Below are 19,420 nucleotides of genomic sequence, written 5' to 3'. Positions count from 1 at the left end.
TGCGGGCCAAATCCTTTCTTGGGGAAAGCTATTACTGAGGTCAATAAGCCAAATCACATGATCTTTGGGCAGTCAAATTCCCCTTGACTTTAGTGGCAGCTTTGTCTGAGGGTATGTCTACACAGCAGAAAAACCCAGGGCTGCGTAGTAATCCACCTCCCCAAGAGACAGTAGCTAGGTCAATGGGATAATTCTCCCATCAACCTAGCGCTGTCTACACCAGGATTAGGTTAATTTAACTGCATCATTCAGAGGTGCGAATTTTTCACATCCCTGAGTAACACAGTTATACCGATCTAATTTCCTAGTGTAGACCAGCCCACAGACAAAAGAATGTGTGTTTGATTCTCTAAGCAGCCTGATAGTCAAGCAAAGACAATGAAGGTCCAAATTTACAGGTAAGTAGTAAACAGGATCATCAAGACAGCAGGGGTGTGGATGGCAGGGAATAGAACAATTTGCATTTTAGCAAACACAAGTGGTGGTGGTGGGGAAAGTATGGAGCCTCCTTCACCACCAGACTCATGTTTCCTCCCTGCTTGAATAAACTTTACTTTGAGGGGTAACCCTCAGAAGAATTCATGTCAAAGGTTTACTAGTCTATAAAGACAGGAGACCTGTATATCAAGTGATGAGCAATTGAATCAACTGATTGTATACAATATTACTGTATTATAAAAGTGCATAGAATGAGGTCTTTTCTGAAAGCTAATGATGGACTGGTGATTAAAATCATTATCAAAAGTATATATATTGCATAAGGATTTATGGAATCTTATTTATATTCGGCTGTACAGTCTACCCAGACAGAAGGTAAGGTCATAGCTATCTACCTATCTTCTGTGTAAATTAATCATGTTGACATCAGAAACAACTGAAGCCTTATTTATATAGAAATCATACAGGAGGATGGGGAAGCCCACAGGAAGGGAAGAACAACATGAGTTGATCCTGCTTTTTGAAACAAGTTCACTGAACTTTGGAACATATAAGCAAGGATGGAAGCCATCTTTGACATCCATCAGACAGACAGACACCATGGAACAGAGATCCTGAAAGCTGAGAAAGATGGCTCCTTCAGCCAAGGTGGGGGGCAGTTTGAAGTCTCTGGAACAGAATATAGGAGAGAAACCTCCTTAGGCAAAGAAGACAAGGGAAGCCAGCATCTTGTACTTTTGTGGAAGGTCCTGGCTGAGGGAAAGATAGCAATGGCTGAGAAGAAGAATGACTGAGGAGAGAAGCCATCTTGAACAGAGCCTGTAACTTGCTAGATTAAGTTTTAGACTTTTAGATGCATATTTGGTTTTATGTTACTTGTAATTCTTTCTATATCTACTCCTTACACTTGAACTCACTTAACCCTATGTATATTTTGTTAATAAATTTCTTTCATTTTTACCTTAAACCAATTCAGTGCTGTGTTTAAAGGGAAGGGTGTATTTACCCCAGTGAAGTTATCAAGCTGTGATGTGTTTTGTCTCTTTAGAGCAGTGTTTCCCAAACTTGGGACTCCGGTTGTGCAGGGAAAGCCCCTGGTGGGCTGAACCGGGCCGGTTTGTCTACCTGCTGCATCCACAGCTCTGGCTGATCGCAGCTCCCACTGGCCACGGTTCGCTGCTCCAGGCCAATGGGAGTTGCTGGAAACAGCGTGGGCCGAGGGACATACTGGCCGCCACGTACAGCAGCTCCCATTGGCCTGGAGCAGTGAACCGCGGCCACTGGGAGCCACGATCAGCCGGACCTGCGGACGTGACAGGTAAACAAACTGGCCCAGCCTGACAGCGGCTTTCCCTACACAAGTGGCATCCCAAGTTTGGGAAACACTGCTTTATAGGAACAAACAAACCATACTGTTTCTCTGAATTGTCCAGGAGAGAGCTGGAGATTGCAGAGCACATGGTTTTGGGAACATTTGGGACTGGGGTGCGTTGGGGTGACCTTGCTGGTTGTAACCAAGGCTGGTAGAAGTGGGGCTCCTGGGGTCAGAGCGGCTGAATCAGGGATCCCTGCTAGCACACAGACTCTCAGGGTGTGACCTGCATGCTGTTAGGCTGGTCGGGAGCTACCAAAGCAAAGCATTGCAAAACACCCAAGGTTGCAGGGCAGGCAGTAACAAAACACCTGACTGGTTTGGATAGCATCCCAGAATGTAACAGTGTCATCTGAAAATTTTATAAGCATTCTCTCCACTCCATTATCCAAGTCATAAATGAAAATGTCGAATAGTCCCAGACTCAGGACTGACCTCTGTGGGACCTCACTGGATACTCCTTCTCAGTTCAACAGTGAACCATTGATAACTACTCTCTTTCAACCAGTTGTGTGTGCACCTCATAATAATTCTATCTAGACCACATTTTCCTAGTTTGCTTATGACAGACCAATGGGACTCTGTTAAAAGCCTTAAAAATCAGGATATAGCACATATGCAGCTTGTCCCTTATCCACTGGGCCAGTAACCTTGTCAAAGAAGGAAATTAGGCTGGTTTGGCATGATTTATTCTTGACAAATCCATGTTGCCTATTCCTTATAATCCTGTTATCCTCCCTGCTTACAAATTGATTGGTTAATTTGTTCCAGCATCTTTCCAGGTATCAAAGATAAGCTGACTGGTCTATAACTCCCCAAGCCCTCTTTGTTCCCAATTTTAAAGATAGATATTATGTTTGCCCTTCTTCAGTCATCTGGGACCTCACTCAGCCTCCACAAGTTCCTGAAGATAATTGCTAATGGTTACAAGATTGCTTCAGCTAGTTCCTTAAGTACCGTATGATGAATTTCATCAGACCCTGCTGACTTGAATACATCTAATTTATCTAAATATTCTTTAATCTGTTCTGTCCCTATTTTGACTTGCATTCCTTACTCCTTGTTGTTAATATTGATTACCCATTAATTATCCATAACTCACTCAATCTGGGGGGCAGGAGGAGGAGAAAGGGAAGATACTTTCCTTTTCTCACATGCCTGAAAAGTCTGTGCCTAATGTGAATACTTTGCTGCACAGTGTTTCAAGGTCCTGTTCTGGGCTTGATTAAGTCACAGGATTCTTTGCTGGAATAGAAAATGCTCCTACCCTCCTTAGCCTTTGACATAAACGGTTTGTTTTGCTTCCAGTCTCCCAGCACATACAGTAAATAACACAGAAAACACTCAATATAGTTGGAGTTCATTGCAAGGGGAATGGAGGAGAGGATTCGTGCATAGCAAAACAAGCTCACTTGCAACTTTTCCTTCTGTACTGCTTGGTATGTGCTATTTCTCAGCCAGAGTAGGGGGGACATCATGCGATTAATCGTCGAATACTGGTGTTCAGTGCACAGAGCAAACCCACCTCTGGAGGCCAGACCAGCAACAAGTGGGTTAATATTCAACTCCATTTCCTTTCATCCCTACCCCATCTGCATTCCGCTAATCAAAGGGGATGACAGCCTTTCTCCCAGACCTATATAGGCACACATCCACACAGGTACACTCCCACAGAAGCACACTTACACAACCAGTCATTGGTGTCCTGCCTGAAGGTACAGGATCCCACAGGAATACAGATCTCCCTGTGAGATTGTGAATTTAGATCAAAAGCTGTAAACACAGAGTGCAGACTAATAATAATTGTCCTGCAGGAGCATTCTGGTATTAATGGTGACAAATGTCTAACACAAGGGACCTAATTTTGTCCTCGGGTACCTTGTTGTAATCCTTATTGAAACCAATGAAAGCTGTACCTTTGTAACTGAGGGTAGAACTGGGCTACTGAGTTAAACCCATGTTTCTAAGGGTCAGGACCGGCTCCAGCTTTTTTGCCGCCCCAAGCAAATTGCCGCCAAAGAGCCAGACGTGCCGCCCCTTTCTGTTGGCCACCCCAAGCTTGCTGCACTGGTGCCTGGAGCCGGCCCTGCTAAAGGTATATATATGCCCAGTATTCTGAAATCTGTGCTAAAGAATTTAGGCTCAAAAGTTGCATCACTTTCAGAGTGTCGTTTTCCATGAGACTTTCCAGATTACACAATTCCTGCAGACTCTGCACATCTCCATGAAAATGCCAGTCTCCTGCGAATCCCTCATGGATCTCAGCGAGGACCAGATCCTACATTCCTTGTGAACCATGACACTCCCATTCACTTCAAAGGGGATTTGTGGTGTGCATAACTGGATCCATAATCTGCATCCCCTACATGCACATATATTCATATAACACTCATATGTGTGCACACACACATACATACAATTCACTAGCCCCTTCACTGAATAATGCAAAATTCCCAGGGCTCACAGTTCATTCAGCCTGTTTGGTGAAGCTTACAGTAGCTGTCTTTTCTCTATATGCATTTAGGGCCTGATCCTACAGGCTTAATTCACCCAAGTGGCCCCACTGACTTTACTGGGGCCGCTTTTCTATGAGTCAGGGCTGCAGGCTGGGCTCCCACTGGGAAAGTACTGTAAGTCTCTTGCAGTCACAGGAGAGGATGGAACATAGTACTCATTCCAAATGCTAATTGCACCCTGGTGATTCCTGACTGCAGTTCTTCTGTGCTTGCAAGTTCTCATTTCTTTTTCTTTTTTTTCCAAACAGACAATTTAATTTGCCTGAGGGAACCTTTTGACAGTGTATCCCTCTGTAATAAGCTCCTGCTGGGAGCAGCTGGACTGGTACACAAGGATTGGAAAGGCAGACCTTTCCCTTCAAAGAAAGCCAGGAAACAGGTGGTTACTAGCTCAGGACAGGGAGTTCAGGCTGAACCTGGCATGGATCTATGGGGCAGCAGCAGCATCTCTCCACCCTTCCCTCACGTTTGGCCTTCAAACCTTCAAACATTCTGGACTGTTGCTCACTGCCTGAGACGTCATCACGAATGAGTATAATTCTCAGAGCTTGTGCAATTAAATTGCTGCCCTGAATTTGCTGAGCCTATGACACACCTTCTGTGCATGTAAGGCAGGCCGGAGAATCCATCCAAGAAAGAAATCTAATGGAGCTGCTTCACACAGAGAACCAGCTTTGGCGCTATAAGAGTAAATATTGCCTGCTCTGTGCTGATGGGCTAGAGTGTGGGGGAGGGGGATGGATGACAGGACACACAGGCACCCTTCCCCATCAGTGTACACATAATGCAGTGCATGAGGAGAGTGGAAGGACAGCTAGAGCCGACCAAACCAGAGTGAGAGTGTCTGTATGTGGCTGGGCATAGCTAGACCCCAGCACCCTAAGTGCGGCAAGAATTACCTCACTTTCCCCAGCACTTAGAAGGGTTTACATAGGTACTGCTGCTCAGACAGCAAACTCCAACTCCTGACCAGCCCGGCTCTGTCTCTTACATGGCATAATTTAGCCCAGTGGTTCTCAAACCGTCAGTCATCCTCAGAACCTGGCCGGGGTTGGGGGCGAGGGCAGGACCGGCGCTAGGGTTTCTGGCGCCCTAGGCGCCGGGACATTTCGCCGCCCCGCGCACGGGTCTTGCGGAGCTGCCGCAGGCATGCCTGCAGCAGGTCCACCGGAGCCGTGGCTCCCTGACCCCAGGGGGCACGGGGGGGTGCCCTGGGCTGCCGGGTAGCGGCAGCGGCTCCCTGACCCCGGGGGAGGCGGTGCCCTGGGCTGCGGCGGTGGTGGCGCACTGACCTCAGGGGCGCTCTGACCGGCAGAGCCCCGACCCGGGGGACACCTTGGGCTGCCGGCGGCAGGCAGCTGCTGCTGCCGGCGCGGTGGCGGCTCCCTGACCCCGGGGACGGGGGGGGCCCTGGGGCTGCCGGGTGGCGGCGGCGGCTCCCCTGACCCGGGGGCGGTGGGACTCCCTGGGCTGCCGGATTGTGGCGGCGGTCCTCCCTGACCCCGGGGGCAGGGGGTGCCCTGGGCTGCCGGTTCACCAGCGGCGGCTCCCTGACCCCTGACCCGGGGGCGGGGGCTCCCTGACCCCGGGGGCGGGTGGGACGCCCTGGGCTGCCAGGATGCGGCGGCGGCTCCCTGACCCCGGGGGCGGGGGGCGCCCTGGGCTGCCGGGGCGGCGGCCTCCCTGACCCCGGGGGGTGGGGGGCGCCCTGGGCTGCCCGGGATCGCGGCGGCGGCTCCCTGACCCCGGGGGGGGGGGCGCCCTGGGCTGCCGGATGTGGCGGCGCTCCCTGACCCCGGGGGGGGGCGCGGCCCTGGCTGCTGCCGGTCGCAGCGGCGGCTCCCTGACCCCGGGGGGGGGCGCCCTGGGCTGCAGGCGGCAGCGGCTCCCTGACCCCGGAGGGGGGGCCCTGGGCTGCTTGGCGGCGCCCTGACCCCGGGGGCTGCCCTGGGCGGCGGCTCCCTGACGCGGGGGCGCCCTGGGCTGCCGGGCTGCGGCGGCGGCGCACTGACCCGGGGGACACCTTGGGCTGCCGGCTGCAGGCAGCTGCTGGCCGGCAGCTCAGCCCCTCCAGCAGCAGCGGCTGCAACCATTTAAAAAAATTTTGGGGGGCGCCACTTTTTGGCGCCCCCAAATCTTGGCGCCCTAGGCAACCGCCTAGTTGGCCTAAATGGTTGCACCGGCCCTGGGCGAGGGGGACGGGAATCACAGAATAAACCCAACCAGTGGGGAGCTGGTGTGTTTGAGTGCAGATATCTATGGGAAGGTCTCTCTCTTACTAGATTGTTCATATTATGAAAGAGCTGGGGAACGTACTTTGAACCTACACACTCAGCTGAATGCAACCCCCTGTATCATCAATTTAAGCTCCAGTGTTTGAGCCATTTCTGAACTAGCTTACAGATCCTTCCCTACCCCCTATGACAATTGCACCTGTCTCTTAGGGTTTCCAGAAGCTGTGATGTGCCAGCATCTAGGTTTCTTATGTAGGTCTGCCACCTGGCTGTCAGAGGGATTAATCAGACTCAATTTGACCCCTCTGGAGACAGAGGCTCCATCTGCCTTTGCTGTGACCTTTTAATGACTTGGGCACCAGGCCCAAGTATTTTTGTTCTAGCTTCAAGTGGGTTTATTCGTGGCTGATTAAATAATCAGGCAAAGTGTTGCTGGTTTAAATAAACATTTTTAGGCCTCTCCTGAATGTGTTCACTGAGTGGATACTAACGATCAGAATACTTTATGCTAATATTGCACCTTTCATCCAATGCCACCAAAATGCTTCACAATTGTGGAACTCATTATTATCTTCATTTTTAGAGAGGGGGAAATGAAGGCACGTAGAGGTGAAATGATTCAAGCTAAAGGCTCATGAGTCACTGGCAGAGCAGAGAACAGAACCCAGCACTCCTGATGGCCAGTCCTTGGCTCTAATAACTGGACAACATCACATGCAGAAGCAACAACAGAGCCTCTCAGTCCCCGACTCTGAACTTGGAGCTCCCAGGCAATTCCCTTCATTGTCCCTCATCCCTTTTGTTGTCCCACAAAGAAGGACTTTGTCTGTGTTTAGAAAACTGGTGAATAAGGTGACCAGACATTCTGATATTATTGGGACCGTCTCAATATTAGAAGCTTTGTCTTTTATAGGCAACTATCTCACTCCCCCCTCCCCCTAATCCACCCCCGGAAAAAAAAAAGTGTCCCAATTTTTCACACTTGCTATTTGGTCACCTTACTGGAGGAGGTGATGTCACATGGGGCATAAATGGAGTAGAGAGAAAGCTGCATGACCCTAGATCCTTCCTAGACCCCAGAGAGAACATACTCCTGTGAGTTAAGCTGTACTGGGTTCCTTGAAAGCTACCTACCACCCTCCCTGCTCCCATGAGCACTGCAGTGGGCAGCAGGAGCTTTTTGAAGATACAGAGCTGCATGATCAGGGCATAGCATGGGGGATCAAGCCTCTCTGCTCCCACTGTACTCACATCTGCGAGGAGAGTTCACTCAATCTGGCCCCATGCAGCAGCCATTGGATGACCTTCCCCAAGCCAAGCAGCACATAGCTTTGTGGTGAGTAAAGGAACAGGGAGAGGGTCATCAAAGAACAAGGATAAAGTCAAAGAAGAATAAAAAAGTAGATAAAAATACATAGGAAAAGAAAAAATGGGGCAAGAAGGGAATCAAAGAGCAGATACACAAGGATTGGAGAGAGACTCAGAACAGAAATGGTAACAACTGCCAAGCATGGCATAAAGCAACTATGGGGGCTGGCCTTTGCCAATCCCTCACAAAGGAGATCTGATAAAAACAAGACAGGGAACCATTGCCTTGGATGTAACCTTGTTTATTCTCTAAAAGACCCATCAATGCTGAAACAATCACTAGATGATCCCCCAAAAATGTCATTTTCCATGAGACCCTGCATAGACAAAGTTGGAGAATTTGTAACTTGCCAGCATGCGGGGTCTGGAACCAGTCAGGAGACCCTTGGGACAGCAAAGATCAGACACCTCATGAGCTGGAGCAGGAAAGGTGCCACACTGGGACTGTGACCCCTGTCAGGTTTATAAAATGGTTTTGTAAACTGTAGATGGGATGTTGGTGCTAATCAGCTGTCATGAAGGGAGTTAGAGAAGATGTGTACGGCTGTAAGAAGGTGACATTGATTTTACTTTGTGGAAGCTCAGCATGATGTTCAAGCATTGTATGCTTTTGGGCCTAGCTTGTTACATTATCTTGCCAAAAAAAAAAAACTGAAGACTTTCTCCTGCAAATAAACCCCAGCTGAGATGGTGGTTTTGCATGTTCTCCATTAACATAGCCTCATGAGAGGTAGCAGTGTCTGACAGATGCTGAATTTTGTTTCTTTTGCACTGAAAATTGCCTGTGGTTTTTTTTTTGTGTTTTTTTCCATAGCTGTGGACACATTTTCACTCATTGGTTAGTCTAAAGCTCTGACATAATGCTAGCTTTGAAAAAAGATACATTTAAAAAAAAAAAAAAAAGATTGGTCCTGACTTCTATGCGATGGCCAGTGTCGGGGTATTCAGTAAATACCAGAAGCCTAATCTGAAGAGACAATTCTGATTAGTCTTGGATCATCCAGCCAAATTCTTTGCTGCATAGTTGGAAAATTAGAAGGAATCCAAGTTTGAAAAGCACGAAGGACTGCAGGTTTTGTGTGTGTGCTGTAAACCAGTGTTTTTCAATGACCAGTCTATGGACCAGAACCAGTTCCTGAGATTTTCTTGACATGGTTTAGGGCAGCAACAAGCTGGTATCAAAAAGGTTTAGAAACACTGCTGGAGATTGTATAGTGGTGCATTAGCACCAAAACATAAACCATTCAGTATCCTGAAAACCTATCATATTTGAGCATTTTGAGGAAGGGGAAGAGGGAAAGTTGGCATCAGTTCCCTTTTTATGGAACCCAAAGATATTGTATTTTAAATAGGAATGGATATAGAATAATTTGGGTTGAAAACAATGTCTGGTTTTTGTTCTGTGTTTATATAGCATCTTGTCTTGCCAAGGAGTTCTAGATGCCACAGTAATACAAATAAATAATAAAAACAAAGTGGATCATCTAGTATATACCACTGCTTCAAGCACTGCAGGAGTGATTTCTTTATCCCACAATCCTCTCTACTATATAGGTGTCTAGTCTATCTTTGATCTCCAATTAAGCCGATTCCACAATCTCCCTTGGCAGCTTGCTTCATAGTCTAATTGTTTTAACAGAAAGGTTTAACATTTAACCCATATTACCTTGCTACAACTTAAGCTGATTTCGTCTTGTTCTCTCCTCATTGGCTAACGAATATAATCGATCACACACTTCTCTTGCTCTTTTCAGGAATAATAGAAGGTTGTATATACTGTTTTCCAACTTGCAAAATAATGGACTAACTAGGTATTAAATCAAGATTGAATTAAAAGATTATTAATTTAATTAAATCATTTAATAGAATTTAAGTAAAACATTAATATTAATGCTCTATGAAGGTTGGGAAATCAAACACCAATGAATCAGGAAATTCTAAAGGGAAGGTGCCAAATTCTGCTCTCAGTCACTGCACTGTAAATCTGGAGTAACTCCATTGGCTTCAGCAAATGAGTGGATTTATAGTGAAGGCATGGCAGCTGGTAGATCTGGATTATATCCCTGGCCGTGGTACAGAGTAACAAAGCCTTATGTCAGGAAGTTATTCATTCAATAAGCCTTTGCTTAGTCATCATTAGCTGTGACATGTTTGTTAGTTTAATTCTCTAAGTCAATGCAGGGCACTCTGGAACCGATTTAAACAAGTCCACAAAGGGTGTTGCATCAATATAAATTAACTTAGAAAAATGAGTTCATCAAATCAGTGCAGTTTCTGTGTGTAGATTGGGTCTTGGTGAAAATGAGAATGAGGCCCAATGGCTCAGATCTCATGGAAAGGACTGTTTGCAGTTCCCCACATACAGTTTCTTCCAATGTCTTTCTTTGGGACAGCAGGTTTGCTCCCTCTCCCCCAAGGTAAGAAGCAAGGGCCTCAGCCCCCAGAACATGTTCAGTCTCCAAGATCTTGGGGAATCCGGCCAAGGCCAAGACCAAGGCTATCCATAATGAGGGCTGTGTTCTATGGTACCTCTTAGGCCCACTGGTTGTCCCTAGGTTCCTTGCCAGAATGGTTCTGGTGGAACCTTGTTGATATGATTCCCCCCAGCTGTTTGTTGCCCCATACAAGGGTGGGGGAGGGTTCTGCAGCATAGAGGGGACATTTGTTAGATATTAGGCCTCAGGATGTTCATTCTCTCAAAAGGATTACGTGTGATGATATGCAGATGACTTTTTTAAACAATAAAAAATCCCACTGAATTAGGACTTTAATAAATTTGGGCATGCGGACAGCTAACATGTCTGCTTCAATCCAACTTCAGACACAACTGAGATCAGAATCTGGACTCCCATCACCAGTGTACATCAGCTTCCAATGCCAATCTATTTCCACATTGATCCTGTGAAGCCAGAAAAGAGAATACTTCCAGGTCTTAAATCAATCAGATGAAATATAAAGTAGAGAAATGGGAATTTGTTTTTATCCCTAGAAAAAATGCAATCAGTTGACATGACTACAGGCCTCTTGATATCATTTCCTGTTGCTGCTATTCTTTATAGCAAGACACAAACTAGCTGACATTGCCATCCCCAGATTTAATATCAATAGCTACTGGAAAGCAGAGATAGACCCAAGTATGACCTGGGATCTGAACATGCCTGAAATCTGGACCTGGCTCTGAACATTCCGGCCATAGTAGGTGGAGTGGCATGCTGCAATGTGGAACAGTATAAGACAAAGTCCCAAAATGAGGGACAAAAAAAGAATTATTCATGCAGGAATCATAAAACGCTGAGGGACTTCTTCCTCTTCAGTAAAGAGTTCTTTCTACAACATCAGCACAGTGAGTCTTGTTTTTTACATAAATACTCAGCAATAAATATGAGAGCACATCAGATTTGCCTGGAAGATAGTAACTTTGTGTCTAAAATGAGTGTCATCTCCTGAAATGTAGGACAGCTGAGAAGCAGGTTTTGCAGCTCAGGCCCACCTCTGCAATGGAGGGAGACAGTGTTGATTAGGGCAGATGAATGGATCTCTGTGAACAGATCTCTTAGCAAGCTTCAGTCTTGCAGGAGCTAAGAGTGATGTGCTGTCAGTTTGGGGGCAGGGATGATACTTTAATTGAACTATGGTTGTAAATAAGCCAACAACGCTTGAAATCAGTGGTTTTCAACCTTTTTTCATTTGCAGACCCCTAAAAAGTTTCAAATGGAGATGCAGAACCCTTTGGAAATATTAGACAGTCTGAGGACTCCGACGGGTCCACAGACCACAAGTTGAAAAGCCACTGCTTTAAACTATAGTGCCATTGCTAATTGCCATCTTTGTACTAATGAAACAAGTACTAGATGCATCTACAGACTTCAATAGCCTCATATAGGTCACATTACAGAAGACATTGCTTATGAATTATTAAAATAAATAGTTCTAGAGTTTATTTCAAGATCATATAATTGAATAACTGAATTGTGGGTTCTGAAGTCCAGATCTGAATCCAAATCTCAGCTACCCTAGTTTGTTTGGGCCCATTTCAGAGTTAGTAGTTAGCCAGGATGATTAGCTCTGAGGCCAAACTTTCCCAGACATTGGATATGTTTGAATCCAGCATTATGGTTTGGAGCAATATCCTTGATTCATGAAGTCTGGATATGAATCTCCACAAAGTTTGGAGTACGGGGCTGGACCCAAAGTTCCATTTCGGTCATCTCTAATCATATCCAGGGAAAATTCCCCTAATTGTGCACTTAATCCTTAACCCAGCTCTGATTGCTTTGTGCTGTAAAGAGTAAAGCACCCAAATAACTGCTCTAAAGCAACAGCTGAGAACTTCCTGGAGAAAGCCATGCATTCCCCACCTCTTCCACACAAGCAGAGGGTTGGGAAGGTAGGAGTGGCAGGCAGGACAGAATGCATTGCACACTGCCTGTTCCTCAGCCAGCAGACTAGTCTCTAGGAGATCACTGCAATCACCCACTAGAATTAAAGCAGCCCTTAGGGGAACTGGAAAGGTGTCTCAGGCCTGGTCTACACTACGCGTTTAAACCGAATTTAGCAGAGTTAAACTGATTTAACCCTGCACCCGTCCACACAACGAGGCCCTTTATATCAATATAAAGGGCTCTTTAAACCGATTTCTGTACTCCTCCTCGACGAGAGGAGTAGCACTGGAATCAGTATTGCCATGTCGGATTAGGGTTAGTGTGGCCGCAAATCGACGGTATTGGCCTCCGGGCAGTATCTCACAGTTCACCATTGTGACCGCTCTGGAAAGCAATCTGAACTCGGATGCACTGGCCAGGTAGACAGGAAAAGTCCCGCGATTTCATTTTGAATTTCATTTCCTGTTTGCCGAGCATGGAGCTCTGATCAGCTTGGGTCTGGCTTCCTGACTCATATTCTATTCATAAAAATTTGGGTCATTTAGCTATAGATATTAAGAGGCTCCCTGGGTCGACCAAAGGTTCTCCAGCCCCGTATCCTGTTCTGACGTGGCCATGCCAAATCCCTAGAGAGGTGACCTAACAGGTAATTGTCAGTGTCTCTCTCCTTGCCATCCATTCTCCACCTCTTGACAACGAGGTAGGGAACCTTCCTTACCTATCTGGTAATAGCATTTAATGGATTTAATCTCTGAATTTATTGTTTCTAGAGCTTGGCTGTCTGGTCCTCCACTGGAGATGGTTTCTGTGGGTTGTCTTTAGTACGCTTATTGTATACTCATGACTGGGAATTTGGCTTGTTCCAGATCTGATGAGCCTATAGTTGTTGAAACTTGAATGCCTAAAATGCATGCATGTGAATGGACACAGGATTTGCTACATTATTAACCGGGGGTCTCAAATAGGGTCTGACCTCGGGGGTCTCGAATTTCTGGGGTCGAGTGTCAGCCTCCTCTCACCGCTGGCTAAGCATTTATGAATATTGCTATATATAAAGTGTTTTCAATATATACGGGGGGATCTTGCTCAGAGTTGCTATGTGCAGGAGTCCAATACAAGTTTGGACCATTTTTAACCTCTGGAGCCTGGGGGGCTGCTAGCGGGGGGGGGCAGTCTCCCTTGACAGCGTTGAGAAGGAGGTAGGTGCTGTGGTATTGCTCTTCTCTGTGATCACTCCCTAGTGGTAATTTAAAATGAAGCTACCTCCCTGTTACATGATCTTCCTATGGACTGCCTTAACTGTAGGACTATAATTTGGCATTTTGGGAGTGAAGGGTTGGGTACCTAAGGGAAAAGATACGCTGGCTCTTTTGATTAAACGCTGTCTGCAGCCTCAATGCTGAATGAGATTAAAGGGTGGAGCTGGCCTCCCAAAGCCTGTCTGTCCCTATCTGCCCTCACCACTTCCTGCCCCGACTGCCCCTCCAGATCCACGACCCATCCTGGCTCCTTGGTCTCTTGATCCCCCCCGAGCCTTTCAACCGCCACCCCAGCCACCCCTCCTGAACCCCTGCTCCCTGGTCCCTGACTGCCCGATCCTATCCACCCCATCTCACTCCCACCCAGTCCTGCAAGACCTGGATGCCACGATCCACCCCATTCTCCATTCTGACACATCCCTCCCCCCAGAACCTCTGCCCCTCCCTGTCCCTGCCTGTCCCCGGGATCCTGCTCCTGTATCCTGGCCCCCAGCACTTACCATGCGCTTACCCTAGCCCCTCTCCGGCAGCCTCAGCGCACCGTCTAGGAGCGGCCCTGGACAGCGTGCAGTGGGCATGGTCCGCGGGACCTGGCTCTCTGGAATCAGCTGCAGTACACAGCCCACCCCCTTTACATGGAAAGAGCTCAGCCCGCTGCTTCTCTGTTCCAGAGCCGCTCCTGGACGTGGCACATGATTGGGGATGTGGGAGGCGGATGGTGGGGGGAGGCCTCTTGAGATCCATACCCGGGAATGGCGGGCCAGGGCCGTATGATTGTGAATGGAGGGCTGGAGTATTGTACTACTTGCCCCTCCCCCCGGGGAGCCCTGTTGTTTGCTTCTTCTCTGGGAATTTTCTCCAATTTGCTCACCCTTTCCGTGAACTTTGTGGCCGCTGACACATATCCAGCTGAGGCTAATCCGCATGAGTCGAGACGCTAAGTAGAATTGATTATTAATAGGTTGTTCTAGCTCCATTCATTTACAATGTCTGTGAGTGAGTTGCTTTCTTTCATCCGAATTGCCTGTTAGCGAAAAACCAGAGATTTTCGCAAAAAGAAAAACATGGGCGTTGATTGTATATCTTTTCTGAAGCGTGTGATTTTTGTGAGTTTTCTGTGCATTCCGCCTACCACATGCTACTGCTGAGCAATCATTCCAGCAGGCCTCACATAGAAACTAAATACTTGTCGTCATCATGAACAGTATGTTTACATATTTTGGCGTTTTCGCATGTTCACAAGAACAATTACTGCTGAATTAAGGACATTTGAGATCTCCTTAACGAATTCTTTGAGGACATAGCGCTGCCAAAATGTTTTTGCTTTTGACTAACTTTACGTAAGCCATCTAATGCATAATCAGTAATTCCCGCTATTCTTTGTGTAACATTGAATTTTTACTCGTATACAATGGTTGATTCAACCATTTGTAATCTTATCTTCTACTTGCATGTGGCTTCATTTATTTGGTGCGAAAGTCCGCGTCGCCATGCCGTTTATATGTGACGGTAAAAGCGATATGAGCAAGCAGATAGTTCTAAAATGTTTGTTTTTAAACTATCCTTTATAGTTTTGGAAGCGTATGCATTTATCATCCTAAGATGCAAATGAAAGTTGTCTTCGCGTATATCTTGTAGTTAATCATATTATTATATTATATACCTGCTCTATCTACCAGCTTGTACTCCACCTCAGTATGTGTTCAAGAACGTATATTTCTGATGTAGACCAAATGAAATTGTAAGTACACAGGATGATTTCTTAATATGTAGGAGCTTTATCTAGATATTGGATTTGCTGCAAATGTTAATTTTTACATGTTTTATCCAGCTTAATAGATTATTTTCCTATTTTTCTCTACATGGGGGGGCTTCACCCCAGAAATCAAAGTAAGGGCTCTGCCTTTACATTCGCTGACCTTTAGGGTCCACTAAAATTTTACCAAACTGGCGCCTATAGCTACTGTTCTTACAGCATAGTGAGTTATCACTAAGCCTATGAGCAGAATTGTTTGCTACAGGCCTCCCTTCGTTTATGCACTTCAAGTTGCGATGCAACATATGAGCATGCGAAGTGTAGGGGTGGAATATGACGGTGTTCTTTGCGGTTACATATGGAGTCTTGGGCCCAGTCCCTGATTTTCAGGGCCTATGGATAGTGTTAAATGGGGTATATTCGAGTTGTGCTCAGCTATTTCTGAAATCGGTCTTCGTTGACTTAGGAAGAGTATTTTGAATTTATTGCACGGATGTGTATGTTATTTCACAGTTAACTGTGTTGCCCTTGAGAATTAGGCTCGCTTCGCACTAGCATCTAAGGTATTAAAGTCATCAATCCCAATTTTCAGCAAAACACCAGAGCACGTGTTTACGTCCATTTACTTTCTGGAACTTAAAGTATAAAATGACTAAGTGCTTTCCTGAATCAGACTAGTTAGGAAGCCAAGTGGAAGGGATGCATTTCTATTAGGGACCTGGATTTGCTCAATTGAGCATGCCCAGGTCGGACATGCTGATGTGGTGGTGCCTGAGCAGCTTAAACTGCTCTGCTATACTTTTTCTGAGCGCTAATCAGGACTTCAGTTCATAAAAGCACTCACCGTTCCCCCTTTTCTAATGCATTTGTTGTAAAAAATAAGTTAAATAGCACGTAATGACCCTGAAGGCGCTCTTCTACGTTTGCGTGAGCTATTTTGCTTCAAAGCAAAGGCATTGTAGAATAGCAAATGACTTTTTGACAGCGGCAACAACAATCCCACTTTGATTCAAATTTGGATGTAGATTCCATGGACCATGCCTGGCATAGGATGCGTAAAAATAAATGAAAACAGACTGTGGCTTAAGCACTGCTTTATTTAAAGAGAAATCACAAAATGGAACAAATTGGAACAAGTCAAGAGAATTGACTTGGTGATTGTCCATGTGTTGTTCGTCCAATACTCCGAATGTCCCACGTCCTCGGTATGCGCCACCTGGCAGCCAAGGCTGTATCCATCGGGACTCCACAGATATGAAAAAGACAGATTGCAGCCGTATGTTGTCACTATGGATGCTATGAGTTGTAGGTCATACATTATTTTCTTAGTTGTGTTATTTTTTTCTGTGAGTGTTTGCAAACTGACAATAAGTTCATTGTGTATACACGATGACCAGTGATATTGACTGCTTTTGTCAGTATGCAGCATTCACTGGTGGTTTGATGGTGGACAGCTGGAATGATCCAGGGTTTTGGAAATGCCTCAGGAAGGCTCACGAAGTCATTAGGTGGCTTTAGTATCTGAAAGGAATCTTGAAGGATTAATATATTACCCCTAGCTACCCATGAGCAAAGCTGCCCAGAGTGTTTCAGTTCACTTCAAAAAAGCTGGCTCCAGGCCACCGTGCCAACCCGGTGCTTGAGGCGGCATGCGCCAGGGGGCACTCTTGCGGTTGCGGTGTAAGGGCGGCGGCAGCTCCGGTCGGACCTCCCGCAGGCGTGACTGCGGAGGGTCGCTAATGGCTCCCACGGCTCCGTTGAGATCCCACAGGCACCGCGTGCGGAGCGTCACCGAGCACTGGGAACGGTGAGGGGCAGAGCTCCCCCCAGGGTGTCTGCGCTGCTGCTTTTGGGCGGCAAAATTGCTAGACTGGCCGCTGGTTGCATTTGTTAACCTTTCACAAGGCAAGCCTTTCAATGCAAAGTGCGGATGTCTATGGAGTAAATTTGCCTCGGTTATACCGGGTGTTAAAACCTAGATTTCACCTGAGTCTGTGGCTGTTTCTCTAACATGTACCTAGCTAACTGAGAGCAGAGTGGACCTGTGAATTTGCATGGGTGCAGACGTTACTGTAGTTTGCCGGTCTTCATGTTGATGGCCTCCTTTGATAATGAGGTCTCAGAGGGCCATATTTTGAAAAGTGATTTCAGGATTGTTGAGGTGCTCAGTTTTTGGCGGCCCACACTGAACTTTCAGTGGCTTGGGTTTTCGAGAGAGATAGTTCACTTCATTCATGTATCAGAAACTTTAAAAGAAACATTTGATAATAACATTCTCATAAAAATACATCTCTCGCTTTTAAGCCGCTCCACCCTTTTTTGGTGAGGTTGACAAGTTTGACTCTGTGGGGCTGGCATTACGACATTTGCTTGCAACGCACGGGCACCGATGGATAGGGACTACAGTGACAACGACCTTTTTACATCTCTCGCTTCACCTCCTTCTTTGGTCGATAGGAGTGTCAGTCAGGGCATTGCGACAAATGTGATAGGATGCCTCTTTTCTACAACACGTGTCTGATGAGAAAGGGCTATATGGCTCCACTACAGAGCATATTAGCGCTTGGCCGTTCCAGCTCTGCACTGTACACTCTCCTAATGTGACTCTAGCCAATGTGCGAGAGCTTTCTCTAGGACTTAATTACTCTAGCCTCTGCAAGCGGCTGTTGCTATGTTTGGTGGGAGGAGCTCTCCTGTCCGGACTGCGCTACAGTCACACTGGATTGGTCGTGTACTAATGTCACTCAGTGGAGTGGCCTTATTTCACCTTGAGCGTAGTTTACGACATACTGTCAGTGCTAGAATGCCTAGTGTCAGTTGTTCCTGGTCCCACGCTACCTTATGATCGTCCTCATATAGATAAATTCTCACGATCTTTGTTCTGGGGGCTTTTATGGAGAACTTTTGTCTAATAGACATTTTCAGATGTATATTTTCTGTAGGACTGCTTATTAAGGTACGCCGGACAAGGCGGGGTCACGTTGCTGTACCTAATTAACTCGGTGTTAAGTACTTGTCGGTCACTGATAGGATGACTAATGCTCGCGGGATGGTGATATATGTCCGTGGCGTTTTCTACCATTTTCCGGTACATTTGTGTGGAAGGCCTTGGCGACCTTAACTATCCCTATTTATATCCCTCCATTCCGCCTTACCAGTTTAATGTCATGGGAGTTTTTAGGACTATTTTTAAAAATGGGTAAATATACAGTTTTTGTAACATGTTATAGCCTTAGTTCCCTGCTATGTCCTGTGCCAGAAGGTGTCTGGAGGTAGAACGAGGTTGAGCAACTGAGGTGCCGCGGTTGTTGCAAGGAGAAATACCTCTCTAGAAATGGCTTGCAGTTTATCTGTTTATCTGCGTAGGGATCTCCTTCTGGGCTCTCTTTTGTACCTCGCGAGAGCAGCTGCTGATCTTATTTGGTTTCTCTAGTCACTTGTGACCCTCACCATATGCTAGTCGGCACTGACTCTATTTTTATATCATAAACATAAAGAAGGTAATGTGACTCGCGTGCGGAGTCATTTCCATTTGTCCTTCCATTTGTCCCCCCAGCAACCTCATGCTGAGAGTCCTCAATGTCACGATGTAACCTGCTAATTAATTGGTGGTCCGCACCCTTTAGTAGCATAGTAGATGATCTTCCTAAGGACAGTAATTTATGACTTGGGTCTTAACGTCATCTTCATCGCCAATTGTACTCAGGACCATGGGCATTAGTGACAGAACCGTTAGTGGCAATAGTGGAAGATTAGTACCTGTTCTTTACATACTTTGCTAAAGGCATTATGAAAATTGCCCCGCATTGCGTGCATTAATGGGAGTTAGCATCTGCCAGTAACCCGCGTCATGTTGGCTCAGGCAGCCTCCAATACACATTCGGGTAACAATGACCAAAAGGCAAAACGGGCTCGTGGTGGTGTGGTGTGGTGCGGGTCCTGCCAGAAGTGCAGGGATCCCGGATCCAATGCCGCACTTACAGATGATTGGTCAATGCTTGTCCTGTCGTTTCTATTGGAAGGGAAGGAGGGATTGAGTGACCGATGATTTACCCACGCCACCACCCCGACACCATGTCTTTTGCATTCGGGATC

At 46.6% G+C, this 19,420-nt stretch overlaps 1 protein-coding gene and 1 long non-coding RNA gene across 5 annotated transcripts in view; one reads left to right on the top strand and one right to left on the bottom strand.

Annotated features, from left to right (window-relative positions):
• CHCHD4 (coiled-coil-helix-coiled-coil-helix domain containing 4) overlaps positions 1 to 19,420 on the top strand; it is a 352,177-nt gene that overhangs the window by 228,923 nt on the left and 103,834 nt on the right. The gene's annotated exons all lie outside the window — the stretch shown is intronic.
• The window catches only part of LOC116827082 (uncharacterized), a 123,937-nt gene that overhangs the window by 78,857 nt on the left and 25,660 nt on the right, over positions 1 to 19,420 (bottom strand). Inside the window, exon 3 of one of the 4 annotated variants that reach the window (XR_012657148.1) lies at positions 901 to 1,107. The exons of the other annotated variants lie outside the window; for them this stretch is intronic. This is a non-coding gene — a long non-coding RNA (uncharacterized LOC116827082). Of the gene's footprint in view, positions 1 to 900; positions 1,108 to 19,420 lie in introns of those variants that run through there. 4 annotated transcript variants of the gene reach the window in all.

The sequence above is a fragment of the Chelonoidis abingdonii genome, chromosome 17 (genome assembly GCF_003597395.2).
Source record: "Chelonoidis abingdonii isolate Lonesome George chromosome 17, CheloAbing_2.0, whole genome shotgun sequence".
NCBI classification, from domain to species: Eukaryota; Metazoa; Chordata; order Testudines; family Testudinidae; genus Chelonoidis; species Chelonoidis abingdonii.
Note: the sequence above shows the minus strand (reverse complement) of the source record. Positions and strands in the feature narration are given on the sequence as shown.